This window comes from Macrobrachium nipponense, chromosome 2, assembly GCF_015104395.2.
Source record: "Macrobrachium nipponense isolate FS-2020 chromosome 2, ASM1510439v2, whole genome shotgun sequence".
NCBI classification, from domain to species: Eukaryota; Metazoa; Arthropoda; class Malacostraca; order Decapoda; family Palaemonidae; genus Macrobrachium; species Macrobrachium nipponense.
Genome location: NC_087201.1, coordinates 168,679,839 through 168,699,679, shown reverse-complemented (window position 1 = coordinate 168,699,679; position 19,841 = coordinate 168,679,839). Strand labels below are relative to the sequence as shown.

At 38.8% G+C, this 19,841-nt stretch overlaps 1 long non-coding RNA gene across 3 annotated transcripts in view; it reads left to right on the top strand.

The window, feature by feature from the left end:
• The first annotated feature begins 13,142 nt into the window (after positions 1–13,142).
• Positions 13,143–19,841, top strand: part of LOC135221124 (uncharacterized) — a 177,500-nt gene continuing 170,801 nt past the window's right edge. The window contains exon 1 of one of the 3 annotated variants that reach the window (XR_010315881.1): positions 13,143–13,407. This is a non-coding gene — a long non-coding RNA (uncharacterized LOC135221124). The remainder of the gene's footprint in view (positions 13,408–19,841) is intronic. The other 2 variants (XR_010315880.1, XR_010315879.1) reach the window with 2 other exon arrangements.

Genomic DNA, 19,841 nt, shown 5'->3' with positions numbered 1-19,841 from the left:
TGCACTGACGACTCCACTCCCACTTCAGGGGGATAACTTTAAATAACCCTCAATCCACTCACCACCATTTTCAGGTATACTCAAAGCCTCAGAAAATAAATCTTATTTTCGGTAGTCTCGATGTAATACTCTTTTAACCGCGTCCTATGAAATACAAACTACGGAGGCTAGAGAGCTGCAATTTGGTATGGAGGGTGGATGATCGACATACCAAATTGCAGCCCTCTAGCCTCAGTAGTCTTTAAGGTCTGAGGGCGGATAGAAAAAGTGCGGACGGACAGAAACCTAAAAAAAAAAAACTGAGGTCTAAGGTCATCCATATGTTTATATTTCATTAATATGCTAGGCTTCGTCGTTCGCAAAATCTTCCATCCAAGAGCGAACTATGGATTTTCCTTTTGTTATGAAAACTGATGTATTCACAACCAAAAGCTGTTTACTACTACTAATACTACTACTACTACTACCACTACTGTGCATCCTCAGATGAAAATTATTAGTATATAATCTCTTAAGATACTAAGGAAATCAATATCAACGTCTCTCTCTCTCTCTCTCTAAAATCATTAGGAGGAAGCTTTGTTTATTTTTCCCCACAGCTTAATGATTTGATGAAATATTATTATTATCTTTTTTTTTTTTTTGTTGCTCTATAACAGTCCTCCAATTCGACTGGGTGGTATTTATAGTGTGGGGTTCCGGGTTGCATCCTGCCTCCTTAGAGTCCATCACTTTTTCTTACTATGTGTGCCGTTTCTAGGATCACACTCTTCTGCATGAGTCCTGGAGCTACTTCAGCCTCTAGTTTTTCTAGATTCCTTTTCAGGGATCTTGGGATCATGCCTAGTGCTCCTAAATTAGGGGTACGAAATTTCCACTGGCATATCCCATATCCTTCTTATTTCTATTTTCAGATCTTGATACTATCCATTTTTCCTCTCTCTCTTCAACTCTGGTGTCCCATGGTATTGAGACATCAATGAGTGATACTTTCTTCTTGACTTTGTCAATCAACGTCACGTCTGGTCTGTTTGCACGTATCACCCTATCTGCTTCTGATACCATAGTCCCAGAGATCTTTGCCTGATCGTTTCTATCACTCCCTCAGGTTGGTGCTCGTACCACTTATTACTGCAAGGTAGCTGATGTTTCTTGCACAGGCTCCAGTGAATCATGCCTCTTTTTGTACTGGTTCTGTGCAAGTGCCGGGCATTCGCTTGCTATGTGGTTTATGGTTTTCATTTTCGTATTACACTTCCTACATATGGGAGAGATGTTATTTCCGTCTATCGTTCTTTGAACATATCTGGTTCTTAGGGCCTGATCTTGTGCCGCTGTTATCATTCCTTCAGTTTCCTTCTTTAGCTCTCCCCTCTGTAGCCATTGCCATGTGTCATCGCTGGCTAGTTCTTTAGTCTGTCTCATGTATTGTCCGTGCATTGGTTTGTTGTGCCAGGTCCTCTGTTCTGTCTGTCATTCTCCTGTCTCTGTATATTTCTGGGTCTTCGTCTACTTTATTAGTCCTTCTTCCCATGCACTCTTTAGCCACTCGTCTTCACTGGTTTTCAGGTATTGCCCCAGTGCTTCTGTTTTCGATGTTGACGCAGGTCCTCTATACTTAGTAGTCCTCTCCCCCCTCCTTCCTTTCGTGTTATGTATAGTCTGTCCGTATTTGCTCTTGGGGTGAGTAGTGCTTTGTGTATTGTTCATATGTTTCCTAGTTTTCTGATCTATGCTGCGGAGTTCTGCCTTCATCCATTCCACTATTCCGCGCTCTATCTGATTACTGGCACTGCCCATGTGTTTATGGCTTTTATCATATTTCCGGCGTTGAGTTTTGACTTGAGTATCGCCTTGAGTCTATGCATATATTCTTTCCTGATCGTGTCCTTCAGCTCTTGGTGTTTTATATCCCCTCCTTCTATTATTCCTAGGTATTTGTATACTGTCCTCATCTATGAGTTTGATGTTGCTCCCATCTGGTAGCTTATCCTTCAGTTCTCGTTACTTTGCCTTTTTGTATGTTGAATAAGGCTCATTTTTCTATTCCAAACTCCATCCTGATGTCCCCAGATACAGTCCTTACAGTCTGGATTAGGGCATCTATTTCCTTGATGCTCTTACCATACAGCTTGATGTCGTCCATGAACATCAGATGGTTGATTCTGTTGCCTCTTTTCTTGAGTTGGTACCCGGCATCCATCTTCTGTAGTACTTTTGTCATGGGAATCATGGCTACAACGAAGAGTAGTGGGGACAGTGAGTCGCCCTGGAAGATCCCTCTCCTGATATTAACCTCTGCTAATCTTATTCCAGAGCTTGGTAAAGTATTGTATTCCAGTTGCGCATTGTATTTTTGAGGAAGAACTGATGGTGTTTTCCTCTGCCCCATATATTTTCAGGCATTCTTATTAGCCATGTGTGTCGAAGCTTTATTATAGTCTATCCATGCCATGCTTAGGTTGGTTTTTCCTTCTCCTACTGTTCTTCATTACCATTTTGTCTATGAGGAGCTGGTCTTTTGTGCCCTACACTTCCTTCTGCAGCCTTTCTGTTGGTGGGGGATGGTGTTTGTCTCCTCTAGTAGTTGTATAGCCTTTCACTGATGATACCTGTTAGTAACTTCCAACATTATTGGTAGGCAGGTGATAGGCTTGTAGTTACTGGCTATATTCCCTTACTCTTGTCTCTTTTTTTACTAAGGATGTTCTTCCTGTGGTCATCCATTTGGGTGCATGGTGATTTGAGATAGAATGCTGGAGTTGTTCTGCTATTCGTGGGTGTAGGGCCTTGAAGTTTTTGAGCCAGTATCCATGGACTTCATTGGGACCTGGGGCTTTCCAGTTTGGCATTTTCTTTAGTTGGTGTCTGACTGTATCTGTCGTGATCTCTGTGAATCTTTGTTTTATTCTCCCTGTTTCTTCTTCCTTGACTTCCTGGAGCCATGTTGCATGTTTGTTGTGTGATACCGGATTGCTCCATATGTTTTCCCAGAGTCTCTTTCTTGGTTCGGCTTCAGGAATTTCTGGGTGGTTGTCTTCCCCGCCTCTTAGTTGGCTGTATAGTCTTTTCTAGTGGTTCCGAATAGTTTGTTCTGTTGGTATCCCTTATTCCTGTTCACGTACCGTTGGATCTTATGTGCTTTGGCCTTAAGCCTCGTTTTACATCTTCTATGTGTTAGTCCCTCTCTTGTACTTTGTATTTCTCGTTGAGTTCCTCCCTTGTTTTCTTGCTTCTTAGCCTTTTTTTCTGCCATCTCTTTCAGTTTACTCAAGTCAGATCTCATCACCATGATTTGCTTTTCCAGGCGCCTTTTCCAAGGAGGTTGCTGTTTTGGTTTCTGTTGGGTTGGTTGTGTGGTGGTGTTGGTGTTCGAATCATCAGTTCGCTACTAATCTTGCTCCTGCATATGCCAAGTTAGTTGTTTTCGTGATACTGGTGGTGTGTATTATGCCATTATTTCATTGACCTCACTTGTTTTCTCCTTAATTTCTTGGTGTTGTAGCTTTCATGGAGGGGATCTGTGTTCTCTCTGTATCTGGCTCCATCCATTGTCTAAATCTTTTTCTACCCATTCCGTCCTCTCTGTTACTTCGTCGGTGTTTCTTCGTGCGTCGTTGTTTGATACCTCATCCTCCCTGTCGTCTTCTGTGGCATCGTCTCTCAGTTTTCGTCTTCGTGTAATTCGTTGTCGTGTGACATTTCCCTTTCCAGTTCTTCTCTTTCTGTTGGGGAGAGCCAGTTCTTTTTTCTTTATGTTCCTTACGTGGTCCTGCCCAGCCTCTGCTCTGTTTGGGGGGTGTTTATTCCTCTCATTCCAGATGTTGACCAATCTTCTTCTATATCCTCTCTCTGTCGGGTTGCTTCTGATGTAGCATCTCCATATTTCCTTATTTCTTCTCTTGTCCATTTCTTCCTTTTTGCTTCTGTAGCTCCAATCTCAGGCTGTTGATTACTGTCGTTGTGGTGATCAGTTGCTGGATGACGACCTCCAAGTACCTGACCGTCTTCCCCTCCAATTGGGTTGAATACCTGGTTGCCGGACGAAGCTCCTCTGTTGCCAGAGGTTCCATTTACGTCGTTGTCGTTTATTCCTTCATTCTTTCCCTAATTGCTGAGTTTGCTATTTAACCCATAGCTGGACCCTACCCCATCAGGGATATGTACTCATTTACAGCTGAGTAGACTGAGGAAATTATGGTAAAGATCCTTATTATTATTATTATTATTATTATTATTATTATTATTATTATTATTATTTTATTATTATTATTATTATTATTATTATTATTATTATTATTATTATTATTATTATTATTGAATTTTGATAATCTATAAATATGTTTAGATATATCTTTAAATATATGCACTACATAGGTAGATCATTCTAAGTAGGTCCACAACCAAGATGACCATTACAGTTTTACTCGGAAAATTCTGTACTCACAGAGTTCCTAACTGCAGCTATCAGTGAACTTTTGTAACTTCTCTGAATTTAACAGGGGTCCAATTTCCCTCCCTTATGACGTACTTGGTCCTTTCACGAAGAAGACACGACCGTAAGATGCACATGAAAGCGAGAATCAACAATAAAAAGATATTGCTGCAACATTCCAGGAGTAAGGAAAATCCTGGCGTGATAACAAGCACCAACCTACAATGGTGAACTGGGCTTTCATTCTATGTAATGGTCTCTCTCTTTCTCTCTCTTCTTCTTCTTCTTCTTCGTCGTCGTCGTCTTTAACATACGCATGTTACTTTGAATTTTATTTATTTTTTCTTACTTCAGTTCTTTGTAAATTACTTTAACACCTGTTAAAAAGTTGCGCATATCTACCAGTTGTTATAAAGAATATCTAATTATGCAAGTCTTGAAAGAAAGAGAATTACAACACAAATTCTGCTGTCGAATCATCCTATGTAACTGATACAAATAAACTTTCTTCTTCTGCCACTCTCTCTCTCTCTTCTTCTTCTTCTTCTAAATGAGAATGCTCTCAGATTCAACAAACCGAAGAAATAGACATCTTTCAAATTCTATTCTCCAATACGAAGAGGTGAGATCGAGCTCACCCACGTCAGGAGATTTCCAGCAGCTCAGTAAATCAATTATAAAAACTTCAGTGCCAGAGTTTCGAAAATGGCTACACAATGGAGCTAGGATATTGCGACCAGAATAACAGAGATCCGTCTGTTTGACTGACACGAACACCATCCTATCTCATCCAGCCCACAAAAACGTAACAGAAATGTTCTTGTTCTGTTGTCTAGCAAAAACGCAGAAAAGGATTGTTTTTTTATTTTTTTATTTGCTGTCAGTATATTTTGTGACCTATCTGCAGGTCATGAAACTAAAATGTAAATTGCCACATATGATACTTTGCCATATAAAAAAAAAAGAGAGAGAAAGAAAATCATGTGAGAAAGCGAAACCAATGGATAGGTTTGCATTCATTTTGTTTCAGTATATCTCCAAATTTTTTTTAATGTCCTTTTAGATTTCTCCAAAAGTGAAAAACGTTAATTTATACAACAACAACAACAACAATATTAATAATAATAATAATAATAATATATAAATAATAATAATAATAATAATAATAATAAAAAATGTATGTATGTATGTATGCATGTACTTAGATATATATATATATATATATATATATATATATATATATATATATATATATATGTGTGTGTGTGTGGTGTGTGTGTGTTCACTATTTGATTCCGGTTCGTCCTATAAAACCCAAAATGTCGTTTCTGTACCGACATTTGGAAAACTCACAAATCTACAAAGATTCGTTATGAACCTTATCCATGCATACGACTGATTTCCAGTGACTAGCGGTAACAAAACAGTACGGAAGCTGGCAAGATATTCCATTTTTTGAAATCACTTCACTGACAGTGTAAGCGGGCCGGATTGTTTGGTAAACAATATCGGATTTTTATCCAGTCTGAGCCGACACATCTCAGGAGATCTCAGTTTGCCTCTTCTCATTTGTTTTTCCTACTTCCAATTATGCCGACTAAATTTAGGTACGTTCATCCGAATGGAACACACACGCATATACACGCGCACACACATACACTTCATAGATGCTCCGGACACTCACGGTTTCTGTAGGATGAGAGAATTACCGCCTTTTTTATTATGAAAATAGCTATATCCATTAAAAATCTTTATATTTATCCTTGCATCTTCTATATTTCCTGCTAAAACTAACCCATCGTCAGCGAAGAAAAGTGTCCCTATCTTTACTAATTCGTTTTCAAATCCTGTCCCTTCCTCCTCCATTTTTCTTAATTACTAAAAACGTCATCAATTTGAAAAGTGAAGTAGAATCTGTGAACCCTTGCCTAATCCACTAGTAATTTCCATTTCCTGTTCATCTCCCGCTCCCCTAGGTCCTATTAGTGTGCTATCCCACCTCATATATATGAGCTACTGCCTGTATGATATTTGGCTGTATTTTGAACTGTTTCATGACTTCGATCATAACTTCTCTTTTTACCGAGTCAAAGGCTTTACTGTAATCGATAGCTATTACTATAATGGTTTTTCTGTTCCTATCTCTCCTACACAATATTGTAGTGTAAGGAATATTATCTTCAATCCTACTCCCTCCTGTGAATCCTGCTTGGCATTCGTGATCTTCATTCATTCTGAGGTGTGCTTCTATTTCGTCTTTTATCAGCATCATGAATACTTTGTATGACATATTTAATAAAGCTATTGGCCTTAAATCCTTAGCCCTTGGTTTCCTTTTCTTTTCTACCATTTTGGTTCTCGATTTCTTCCAAGATTCAGGCTTTTCTTTGATTTCCAGCACCTTGTTGTAATATCTAACTAATACCTCTATACAGGTTTTGCTCTTCATTAATGCTTTGTAAAGCTCTGGTTTGATTCCATCTGGGCCTGCAGCTTTTTTTGCTTTGAGCTTACTTAGGCAAGCTATGACTTTTTCCTTGGTTATTAGAGGTTCCTGCATTGGTATTATCTTCCTTTTGCATTCCATCAATAGGTCCATGTGTTGTTCCTCTTAGTACTTCTGGGAATCTATAGTCCTCCAATTCTTATGGATATCATCTACTTCTGCCAATTCATTTTCATATTCCAACCTTTCTCTTCATTCCAGATGTCCTTTGTTTTATTTTCGTGTTTACTGTATATGGTTTTCCAATAATTCACTATTTCGTCCCTTATTTCAGCCTCATTTAGCTTGCTTCCCTGTTCATTATATAAATGTATAGCTTCTTTTTTTTTATTTTTACTTATTTCTTAACTTACCAATGTTTTCCCAGAGCTCTTTGTTTTTGTTTCTTCTTATTTCTTCTGTTATTTTCTTTTCATAAATTGTTATCGCTTCTTTTATTAATAACTACACTTCTTTTCTCTTTTGCGCAAATTTCTTCTCTAGACTTTCCTTTACGACATTGTCTCTCTCATTTCTTTTCTTCCTATTCAGCTCCTTCCTTTCCTTGATACCTTTTCTTATTTCTTCATTGAACCAGGGTTGCTCTTTTACTTTTTCCTCTACTAGCATCTTTCTCCTATATGTTCTCACTAGCTTGTCTTCTGCTACTTCTTTTATTGATAAGTCCATTTCTGAGATTCTGTCTATGTCTTTATCTATTAGGATCTCTTCTAGTCTTTTAATAAAGTCAATAGTTTACCTTCATCTGTTTTGAAGTATTTTACTTCCTCCCATTTACCCTTGTTGAGATTCTTGTTCTGTCCTTTGAATGTCAAGTTAATGGTAATTAGATTATGGTCCGAGATATCAAATTCATTTTTGTCTTCATCAATTACCATCTCCTCAAAATTTTTATAGAACTTCTCATTGACTAAAGCAAAATCTATTCCACTTTTCATCTGCATCCTCTCCCATGTGTAGACTCAAGTGAAGACTCTGTCTTCTCCATTAAGTAGTATTAGCCTATGTTCATTCATCCATTCTAGTATTATTTCCCCGTTTCTGTCTGTATTCTGGTGGCCTAAGAAACCTACAAGGCCATTAAAATCTCCTAATATTAATAATGATTTCTTAAAAACATAAATGACTTTTAATAATGTTTTCACATTCCAATTTTATTGCTTTATCTCTATTTTATCCCCCTTTGTATTCCCTACTGATAAGTATACAACAATATATGAATAGTATTATTGTATATTTTACATTTAGCATACAATAAATCTTTGCAAATGGTCTCCACATTGTTTATCTCTGTGTTCTCAGCTTCTATATAGCATCATTAACTCTCCTTTTTTGTCTTTCATCTCCCTCATATTTTCTATTTTATTTATACCTTTACTTAATGCTAACTTGTCTAGTTTCTGATGAGTTTCAGTTAAACAAAATATCTTATTATCATTGTCTATAATATTTTCTATTTCTACTAATTTGTCTAGTTAAACATTGTATATTTATCATATATATATACGCATTGACGAGCCAACATGTGGAGCGAAAGAGAATAAGCAAGTCCCTTCTGCGTCACGTGACTTACCCAAACATAAACAACAGATATCATTCACAAACTTAGACAGCGTAACCAACAATATTCGTACACTTGATTACTTACAAAATCTAGATCACAACATTCATATATTGTTACACAACCGACACCTGCATCTACATACTGAAAGAATTGCTGAACTACTACCTATCATCAGCCTCTCCTGTTTTCCTTTGTTTTGTAGATGTGAGAAAAGCATTTGATAGAGCAAACTACCTGAAGCTCCTCCTGAAGCTGCATAAAAGAGGCACACCCCTATATCTAATTGGCATTTTACATTACTGGACCGGTGGTCTTGGGTCTCCACACAGCAATTCTATGTCAATTGGGGTAACGTATTATCGTACACTTTCGGCTCCCTAAACGGGCTTCAGCAAGGGGGGCTGGGGATTCTCTCCCCCATACCTGTTTAATACGTACAACAGATGCCTTGAATGTCAAACTGAACTCACTCCCAATCGGATGCACTGTCAATGTAACAACTATAAACAACCTCTGTTACGCCGACGGTATGGTTCTGATTTCCCCATCAGTGCAAGGTCTCCAACGACTCATAGACACTTGCCGCCAATATGCAGAGGAATTTGATATAATCTACAACAGAACCAAGACCCAGTGCATGTCGCTGCTCCTGAGATCGCTTAAGCATATTGCAGAACCACAAATTTTCCTCGGAACCCATCGGCTGGAATTTGTGCACGAATTTCCGTATTTGGGTCACATTATCACCGACGACCTATGTGGCGAAAAAGATGGACTTATAGTGGACTGTATTATATGCTTAACGTTGTTACTTGGTCAAAAACCGCTAAAAGCCTTACGTAACAACTCCACAAACTCCCTTTGCGGTTTCTAAATTACAGGGGAGATCTCTCTCAACCCAATTCATTATTAACGAGGATAACACACCAATATCATTAATGAATAGTATCAAAATTAAGTACTTTCACTTAATGAGCAGTCCTTGCAGACATGAACTCAGATCATAAATCGCTACACGAGATACGACGAGAGGTACGTGCCTCTCTCTCTCTCTCTCTCTCTCTCTCTCTCTCTCTCTCTCTCTCTCTCTCTCTCTCTCTCTCTCTCTCTCTCTCTCTCTCTCTCTCTCTCTCTCTCTAAATGTTGCGAGTGCTCACGGGTTGATTTTCAGACCTTAGAGGACCGCTGTGTTATCTCGTTTCTAAAAGTTATTTGCATAACCTTAAAATATGAACACAATAAAGGTTTATCAGATCAATTCATATTCACCATCCACAAAACTGAAACAGGAAAAATGAAATAAAATCGAGGGATATTGAAACGCATTTGATAAATGTAAAGTTAAAATTAATTTAATAAGTAAAAGTTAAACATATCAAAGAGTAATAACATATAAATGACAATGAAATTAATCACTCAAGGGGAATTGTAAATCAATGGCACTCAAATGAAACAAATTACGACAAAATTCAAAGAATCAGGGCAATCGCCCTTTCTAAATCCACACACACATCACTACACAACACTAGATAACAGGATACCTCAAAAGTTGAGCCAAGAAGCTGTTCGTTCCGTCCTGCATTCGGGTTTTGTTGGGGAAAAGAGACAAGTTATTCAATTACCACGAATGTAGAACTGACGTACAAGGTTTTCATGAACATAAAAAAACTTTACAATAATTATCAACTTCTTGTATTGCCAAAATAAATTCCAAATATAATAGTGTGCAACTTCAACATATTTATTAAATGTAGTGAATTAATTGGTGGTTTGTGTCAATACAATTTTGGGCGATATCAAGCCCATACAGTGTACTACGCACATACGCATACACACTCCTAGAGGGGCACGCAAAGGAGCGTTCAGAGGGGCGAACTGCTACCCTTCCTTTCCCCTCCCGATCTTTTGACCTCTCCTAATGGCTTCTCTGGCGAGAAGCACAAACAAGACCCAATGACACCAACTCTTACCATACGTAATATGGGCAATACATTCACCAAGAACAATTTCATATATATAAAGACAAATGAATTATCATAACTTAAAACAGTAATTATAACTTCGTTTACTAAAACGTCCCTACTGACGTTATGTCAAAAAGACTTCGTCTTTGTGTAAAACCATCTTTTCGTTGCTAACCGCACCACAAATACTACGTACTAGAACATAGCAAAATCAGATAAAACAATATTAAGAGTGTCATTCTCGAGTAGATGTGGTTCTTTCACCCTTATTATGTCATGCAATGTAGACGTACATATCTTTGCAAAATATATGGGCATGCGAATGCATTTGGTTTTCACATGAATACAAATACAGTAACATAGTTCCTGTCTGTCGATTACCTGACAGACGGCAATACGCAGTGAAAATCAATCAATAATTTCTTATGAGACAGACACTAATAACTATAATAAAAGACAAATAGCATGGAAACAATCGAATACACAAAAACATTAGAAAATGAAATCGTTGTGAGAGGAATTCCTCACAACCTAAAAGATACGGCAGACATTGAACAGAGGCGTCGTAAACTATGTGCAACTGGCAACATGATTGCAAGGAGGTTTGCCTTCTGTCACCGAGACGTAAAACTGCTGCTCTTCCGCTCGTACTGCTACAGTATCTATGGGTGTTCCCTCTGGACGAACTATACCCGAGAGACCATGAGGCCATCACTGTTGTGCACAATGACATTTTGAGACGCCTCACAAACACTCCCCGCTACCACTCCGCCACACAGATGTTCATAGAAAACCACCTGGACAATTTAAAAATCATTGTTAGGCGAACAATGTCCAGTCTGGTAACCCGAGTGAGAAACAGCAGCAACTCGCTCATACAAAGCATCCTAAGGAGTGAAGCAAGAAGACCTAAATTGGGGGAAAGATGGGAAAATGAGTCCTTTGTCCCCTAAGGACTTAATCTCTGTATTGGCAAGATGTCATCTGCAGATTTTGTCACTATTATATTTATTGCTGATGTTTTGATTTTTCATTATTACTGTGATTACTATCAAGTTAAAGTTTTTTACATTCAATTTTCGTATTTAGCTCTCTGGACCTGACTGCTGTAACCACCCAAGGTCTCTAGTTGAAATTTAGGTTATATAATCTGTGCACTAACTGTTAAAAATCTCAATGCACTTTTTTTCCTCACCAATATTATTACTGTTATTACCAGTATTATGATTACTATCTTTTATGCTACCTCAGCTATTTTGTGGATAGTGCCGTTTATTCATATTTGTTATCATGTTGTCTCGTGTATCTAGATTGTGTACGTTACTGTCTGTATTTTGTATATTCCATGCATATGGCCCTGAGCTGAAAATAAAGGATATTATTATTATATTATTTTATTTTTATTATTATTATATTATTTTATTATTATATTATTATTTTAGTTATTATTATTATTATTATTCCTGAGTTTTTTACTGCCTTCAAAAATAAATCTTGAATATATATATATATATATATATATATATATATATATATATATATATATATATATATATATATATATATTCAGATATATTCAACAGGACTATGTTTTGTTTAGCTAATACTAGGCTGATTGGTTAACGTGTACTATTCCTTGTTTTGTTTGCTTCATGACTGATGCTTTGTTTTTTGAGAAATATGCTACGTTAATTGCATACCATAGGTAGGAAATCATTTATCAAATATATATAAAGAATACATTATGTTTTTTTAGTAAGTTAAGTTGTAGGCTTGTGGTACTGTAGTGCGGGGCTTTGCGCAATGACTTAATTATAGCACTACATTACTACAGGCCATTGCCGGTGCAATGTAAGACATTACTTAAGGTTCTTTGCAGCGTCCCTTCGGCCCCTAGCTGCAACCACTTTCATTCCTTTTACTGTACCTCCGTACATATTCTCTTTCTTCCATCTTACTGTCCACCCTCTCCTAACAATAATTGTTTCATAGTGCAACTGTTTTGAGGTTTTCCTCCTGTAACACCTTTCAAACATTTTCACTGTCAATTTCCGTTTCAGAGCTGAGTGGCCTTAGTTGCCCCAGTGCTTGGCATAATGCCAAAAATCTGTATCAGTCAAAAATAAATACCATTGTAGCATAAACTGCTTATAGTGTACTGACGCTATAGGCCGGTTTTCATCTTTAATTGATGAGCAAATGAAAATGGTTGCGTGGAAGTTGGTGTAATATCTACTATATGCATTTACTTGAAGAACTTTTCATTATGATACGGCAAATCAGTACCATTTTCTCTTAAAAGCACGAAATTCACGTTATTTTTTTCAGTAATAAAACGACTTGCTATTATTTTGTCTTGTGGATACCTACATTCGAAGGAAATTTAAATGAATTATCTTTAAATTCATCACCTAAAAAAAAAAAAAAAAAGTTAGGAATGGACTAGTCTCAACAGCCATTAAAATACGTAACTAGCCCATTGCATATAACTGAGGTATAGTACTATATATCTTGAATTGTACCATATATATCTTTGGTTAGGTCTAGTTATTTGTTAATTTTTACAGCCTATTATTTTACTCTTGCCATATTGACGTCCTCATTAATTTACTCTTTGTTCTATCCCCGTATCCATTTTTTTTAATAGAGAAACTATCCAAAGTGACGATCGTCCTTGGCGAAATACAGTCAAAGATACAGTCTTGAAACTGTTGCTCTTCTAACCCCACCAACCAATGAAAAAATCTGTTCCAACCCCTTCCATCTTCCAACCAATGAGGGAAGGCGACAGAAAAGGGTATTTTTCTGGAAGGGGGTTGAGGGAATATTTTCTGGAATCCTTGACCAGTTCTTAGTCAGCCATCTCAGTGAAAGTGACGGTTTTCGTGAGGTCCCCCGTCCTACATCACACATTTGTGGTGATATTTCGTGATATTCTGTAAGTAACTAACCAGTTTGTGGCCATTTTTCAACATTTACTTGGTTAATTAAAGCTTTATTAGGTAAACGTTGATTAATATAGGCAATTTCTTTTATATTATCAGTGCCTTTTAGACCTAGTGATTGCCGGTGACTTTGTGTGCCCAATGTGGTTTTAGTTCAGTTTTAAGGTGAATAAAGAACTGTAAATCTAAAGGAGAGCTCCGTCTCTTGTTGCAGACGAATACATATTTTTTCGATGTATTTTTCATTTATTATGCTTAAACTGATCATTAGGTAATATTGGTGGCATCAAGCAATTACACCCTTGTTCCCATCTAACAATCTTGGGGGACCCAGTGGGAACCGGGGTTTTTGGGTGGTGGGGAGCAAGAGAAAAGTGATTTCCAGGGCACTAGCTAACCAAACAAACCACATAACCTAACCTAGGACGCCGTACCCCTACCTAGGCGTAGCAGGGGGAGGGTTTCGCCCCCATTGCGACCCCCCCTTAAGGGCACTACCTTCCCAGAACACTTCGTGACAATTCCGAAAAATTTGATCGGCCATTAGGCTAACTGAGACAATACTCCAGCATATTTCACACGATAATCAAAATGGTAAATGTACTCCAGGAGAAGGCCGCACCCGTTTTTCAAGTATTAACGACGGAAAACTGCAAAAACGACAGGTTGGTGTTGCACATCGCATAGAAACATGAGGAAATTAATACCTATGAAAGAAACTACTATAAGTGGTGAAACAAGAATACAATTGCAACTCTAAGCATACCATTTAAAAGACTGAAGTTTCGTCAACATAATGTATATATGAAAGCCCCATACGAACTAAAATAAGCATGTGAGCTCTTCGAAAAATGTTTTCAAGGCAGTTTTGAAATCCTATATGGTGGCTAAGTTTTGCATGGAAGGTTCTGATCAGTGACGGCCACCATCTTTCCCAGCCTTCCCAGCACTCATTTGAACAATGTTAGCGTATATACCTAGGGTAGAACATCACAGCAGGCCAAGCAGGCCACCTACAATCAATGCAAGCCACCCTCCGAAAAAGTACATTATAACGCGTCCTGACCGCCGAGATGGGCATCAGTCGCGACTTGTTGTTGGTGAGAAACGGAGCTAAAGACCTCTACTCTCCTTTCGAAGTAAGTATTTTCTCCAAAGTTAGAAATTAAGGCCAAATTTTAAGATTTAAACAGAGGGTACTGAAATGGGCGCCCATGCAGTGGAAATCTCACCAAAACGCTTTTAGAAATTTTGTTTACTTACAACTAAAAAATGGTTTTCAAAAGATTGACGCCATCTCGATGTTTACGGAGTCGCTTGTGTCAACAAACTTTCCATTTCCTGTGATAAATCCGCACACCACTTGTACCCACAGACGCTGGAGCACTTTTTTTATCACAACAATCGAAAAACACGATTTCTCATCAACAAGAAGCCAGGCGTAAAACAGCTGTTTTGGGTAGAAGATGACGAGAAGCGTGCTCTTGGCTAATTTTTAAAATAAGTAGTAAAACATCAATATTTTACTATTTATGATGATTAATTTGAAAATATTCGTTATTGAAAAAGTAACTCGACTCTGACTCAAATTTAAGTATTATTTTTCTGAATTAGAACGTTCTTTCAAGTTCTGTATTATGACGTCACGGACATCTTGACTTTCGTACCTATTGTAAATAATTGCTATACTCAACTGTCATTGCAGAACAGTTTTAGCCAGTTATTCATGCAGATTTGTTATCAGCTATACATGTAATTGTTATAATCGTAATGCGCATATATATCTTTATTTACTTTTTGGTTTATATTATGAAGATGTTTTACTGCTGGATTATCGCCGTAGTGTGACGCAATCGTTTTCGGTCCATGGGCCTCTGTCTGTTTTTCGCACCATAAGAAATTATGGGGCCGAATTTGCAATGACCAGAAAGTCGTTAAAAGAGGAAAGTTAGCATTGAGGGGTGGGCATATGTTTTGACGGAGAAAAATACAAATTTATTCAATAGCTAGCTTGTAAAATATACTTGGTTATAAAAACTTGATTGACAACTAAGCAGCATACTCACTATGGGTTTCAGAGACAGTGCAAGCACGTTTTTGGGCAATACCTATTTCTGTAACGAACACTCCTAACAGAACGAGATTTTGCTATAGTGCATTACACCCAGTGCCGTAATTTATAAGGGTATCGTGAATCACTAATCGTAAAGAATAACGACACTTGTCCTTGTACCAAGAGACAAAAACTCCATTATGCAGAAATGGATACGAACACGCGTATAAAGCTCCACCTACCCTCTCCCCAACCCCCCCCTCCCCACCATCCCTCTTCGCCATCCCTTTTCTTTTCTGCTCGTTCCTCCGCCTTCCTTTCTCTCTCTCTCTCTCCTCTCTCTCTCGTTCTCTCTCTCTCTCTCTCTCTCTCTCTCATCTCTCTCTCTCTCTCTCTCTCTCTCTCTCTCTCTGTTGCCATTCGGCATGTGTTGACCCTCCAAACTGGGCAAAGACTACACACAAACGTTGAAATTGGTGAAATTAGGCTATGTATTGGAAGTATATATCATAAATATTAAAGCAATTTTATCATTATTGCATTACTATGACAACTAGAATTCATGGAAACAGTTTATAATAATGGAACGGCGTATGTGTGAAGCCTCCACTAATGTGGCAACGATGATTTTGCCATTCTTAGCATGCAACATTAAAGCATGCAAACATTAAAGGTTCCATTTATTTCTGGCATACGATTACTAAGAAATTCAAAATACTAATAAAGACTGAAATCAATGAAAAGTGCTAGCAAAAACAAAAAAGCAAAAAAAAAAAAAAAAAACTTAGTCGTTCCTCTATGCACTTTTCCGTATTCGTTCCTCTGGTTTTCGGCAGCCAGATGTACGAAACTTTAGAAACATTTGATTTTATCTGCTTTAGAAATATCTGTAATTTTTCGGGTAATTTGGTTGCAAAAAGGGATAATATACATGAATTAAATCAAAATTTTTAAATAACAAAGAAATTTAAACTAAAATAACGAGTAAAGTAAACAGTTTAGGGGAATAAAATTTGCAGTTTCGTCGTCTGTCGTCGTCTGCTGTTCGCATTGTGTTTATGGCGCGCAGCGCTTAGAAACCAGAACAGCAACGGGTTTAAAGTGCAATGTGGAGTGAACTGAGACCAAATGTGTATAATAACAATCAAATAAGCACTGTGGAGTTTCAGTTGTGATGGCAGTAAGGATAAAACCGCTGATTACAAGGTAAGAATGAATTCAGTTCAAACCATAACCCCGGAATAAAAAGTTTCATACTTTCACTAATATAGGCAACAAAATGTTGTTTTATTGTGCTGATTACAACTGCAGTCTTGAGTAGATCAATAACGTTACATACATACGCTAACATCGTTAACGTATGATGTGCTGGGTGGAAGGCTGGGGAAAGATGGTGGCCATCACTGATGAGGAAACCGTCCATGCAAAACGTAGCCGCCATATTGGATTTCAAAACTGCCTTGAAAACATATTTTACGAGGAGCTTCACATGCTTATTTTAGTTCGTATGGGGCTTTCATATATCACAATATGTTGACGAAACTCAGTCTTTTAAATGGTATGCTTAGTTGCAATTGTATTCATGTTTCCACCAATTAAATATCGAGTGAATAAGACCCGTCCACCGTGATGAGGGTTGGCCTGTCGTGATGAAAGAGGGTAGGTGGTGCTTTATACGCGTGTTCGTATCCATTTCTGCATAATGGAGTTTTTTGTCTCTTGGTACAAGGACAAGTGTCTTTATTCTTTACGATTAGTGATTACCAATACCCTTATAAATTACGGCACTGGGTGTAATGCACTATAGCAAAATCTCGTTCTGATACAGGTGTTCGTTACAGAAATAGGTATTGCCTAAAAACGTGCTTTGCACTGTCCTCTGAAACCCATAGTAGACATGCTGCTTAGTCAATCAAGTTTTTATAACCAAGTATTTTTTACATGCTAGCTATTGAATAAATTTGTATTTTCTCAGTCAAAACATATGCCCCTCAATGCTAACATTCATCTTTTAACGACTTTCTGGTCATTGCAAATTCGCCCCATATTTCTTATGGTGCGAAAACAGACAGAGGCCCAGGGACCGAAACGATTAGTCACACTACGCGTAAATCCAGCAGTAAAACATCTTCATATATCCAAAAAGTAAATAATAAAGATATATATGCGCATTACGATTATAACAATTACATGTATAGCTGATAACAATCTGCATGAATAACTGGTAAACTGTTTCTGCAAGACAGTTAAGATTATAGCAATTATTTACAATAGGTACGAAAGTCAAGATGCGTGACGTCATAATACAGAACTTAAAAGAACGTTCTAATTCAGAAAAATAATTACTTAAATTTGAGTCAGAGTCGAGTTACTTTTTCAATAATGAATATTTTGTTCATGAAACTTACCTGTCCAGATATATAATAGCTGTATTTTTCTGAAGTCCGACAGAAATCAAAACTTCCGGCACACACAGTGGTCGGCCCAGGGGGTGGTTAGTACCCATTCCCGCCGCTGGGAGGCGGGTATCAGGGAACCAGTCCCATTTTCTATTCATAATTTTTCTGTCGCGGTGCTGGAAACACCTGTTTTCAGTACCTCCGTCTTAGGATTTTGGAAACTTCATGGCCGCTAAATATCCTAATTGTCTTTGATTTATTGACTTGGATTTGTGGCTAGGCATACGCTATCTTAAATTGTTTTGAATATGATTCATTTTTGTATATCTGAATCTAGTTAGGCTAGTTTCAGAGGGTGTTGTCTGCTAAGATAGGGTGTGGCTACCGAAAGCTTCGGTAGTTCCGCACTCGATATGCACGAGGGCTATGTGTCTTGCTTCTTTGTTGAGATTTGTCATGTAAGGAGTGTGAGACTTTGTCTAATTCCATAAGGAAGACGTATGATTCATATGTACGCAATTAATCAGTAAACAAAGTCAGGGTAGGCTAACCTACCTGTAGACTATTTTGCCTAACCCTGTAGTATGGCCTACGGGCTATAAATATGTCTCGTGAGGTAATGCCCTTTACGTTATAGATTCCATTTGTATCTTGGAATCTAAGGTGCTCGCTCTCCTCATTGTGGTGAAAAGTGCTACTTCTGTAGTTGTTACTCCTAACCCTGTAATGTTGCCTTCGGGGGGGGGGGCCCTAAACAGTTTTCTGTAGAGGGTATTGACCTTTCTCTGATACTCTATCGATTCGTAACTTAGAATCGAAAGTGCTGGCTTTGGAGAGCAAAAGTGAAGTGGCTAAGTGCAGTGACAGTGCCCCTTGTGTGTGGAGGGTGGTGTCGTCAGATCGGCCTTATTCGCCTCTAGGCCGGGACCTCTGCTTGACTCCCAGGAACAGGGAGAGAGCATGTCGAAAGCCGAAGGAGGGTTACGAGGAACTCCCACCGATCTGACGTGCCTTCGGCAGACCTGAAGTTACTCCCCAGGCTGCCAAAGTGCGTGCACGAATCCTGAAGGATTGCTTCTCGTAACCTCCGAAGCGTCCTCCCTGCGCAGGGTTTGGAGCTTTTCGGAAGGACTCGCGCCCTCTAAAAATTAGAAGCTTTATAGAAGAGGACGTTTCACGTCCTCTCTCTCTCTCTCGTCATGCGTTGCAGTGAGAAGTAAGAAGGCGAACGTCGCCTGAACTCGTGTACGTCTTCCACCGAGAAAAGGAAAGCAAGTCATATTAGCAGGACGCTTTGAGCGCGGACGTCCTAGCTTTTGTTGCTGTGAGAATAAGAAGGCGTTCCCTCGCCCCGCGTATTCTCACACGATCAACCCTTCACCTGAGACTGCTTCGTGCAGTCGGTTTTCTCTCCGAGATGTCTAATGCTCTTCCCTGAAGCGAGTTTCGCTTGCATTGACGCCTGTCAGGAGCGTGACGCTTTTCTGCACGCTTTTTTTTTGACGCTCGGCTTGGACGTGGACTTTCGGATGGACGCCAGGCGCGCGCGCGGGTGCACGCCAAGCTCGCACCAGTAGACGCCGATGGCCGAGCGCACGCCAGTGGATACCGAGCGCACGCCAGTGGATACCGAGCGCGAGCGGCGCTGCCGAGAGTGCTCGCTGCTCGCCAGTGGGACGCCGAGCGGTCGCGCGCCGAGAGTGCTCGCTGCTCGCCAATGGACGCCGAGCGTGCTCGCTGCTAGTCAGTGGACGCCGAGCGCGCACGCCAGGTGTATCGCCTGGCTGAACGTTTCTGTTGAAGTCTTCAAGCTGATTTGGGCCTAAAGTTTTTTATTTTTTACCTAACTTCGGTGATCCCTTCTACATCGCCTGCGAAGAATGTGAAGTAAGCAGTGTTCTTCGGAGGAAGCTTAAAGTGAAAAGGCAACTTCGTTTCGAACCCAGCAAGACCACGGGTTTCGTGAATTATAGAG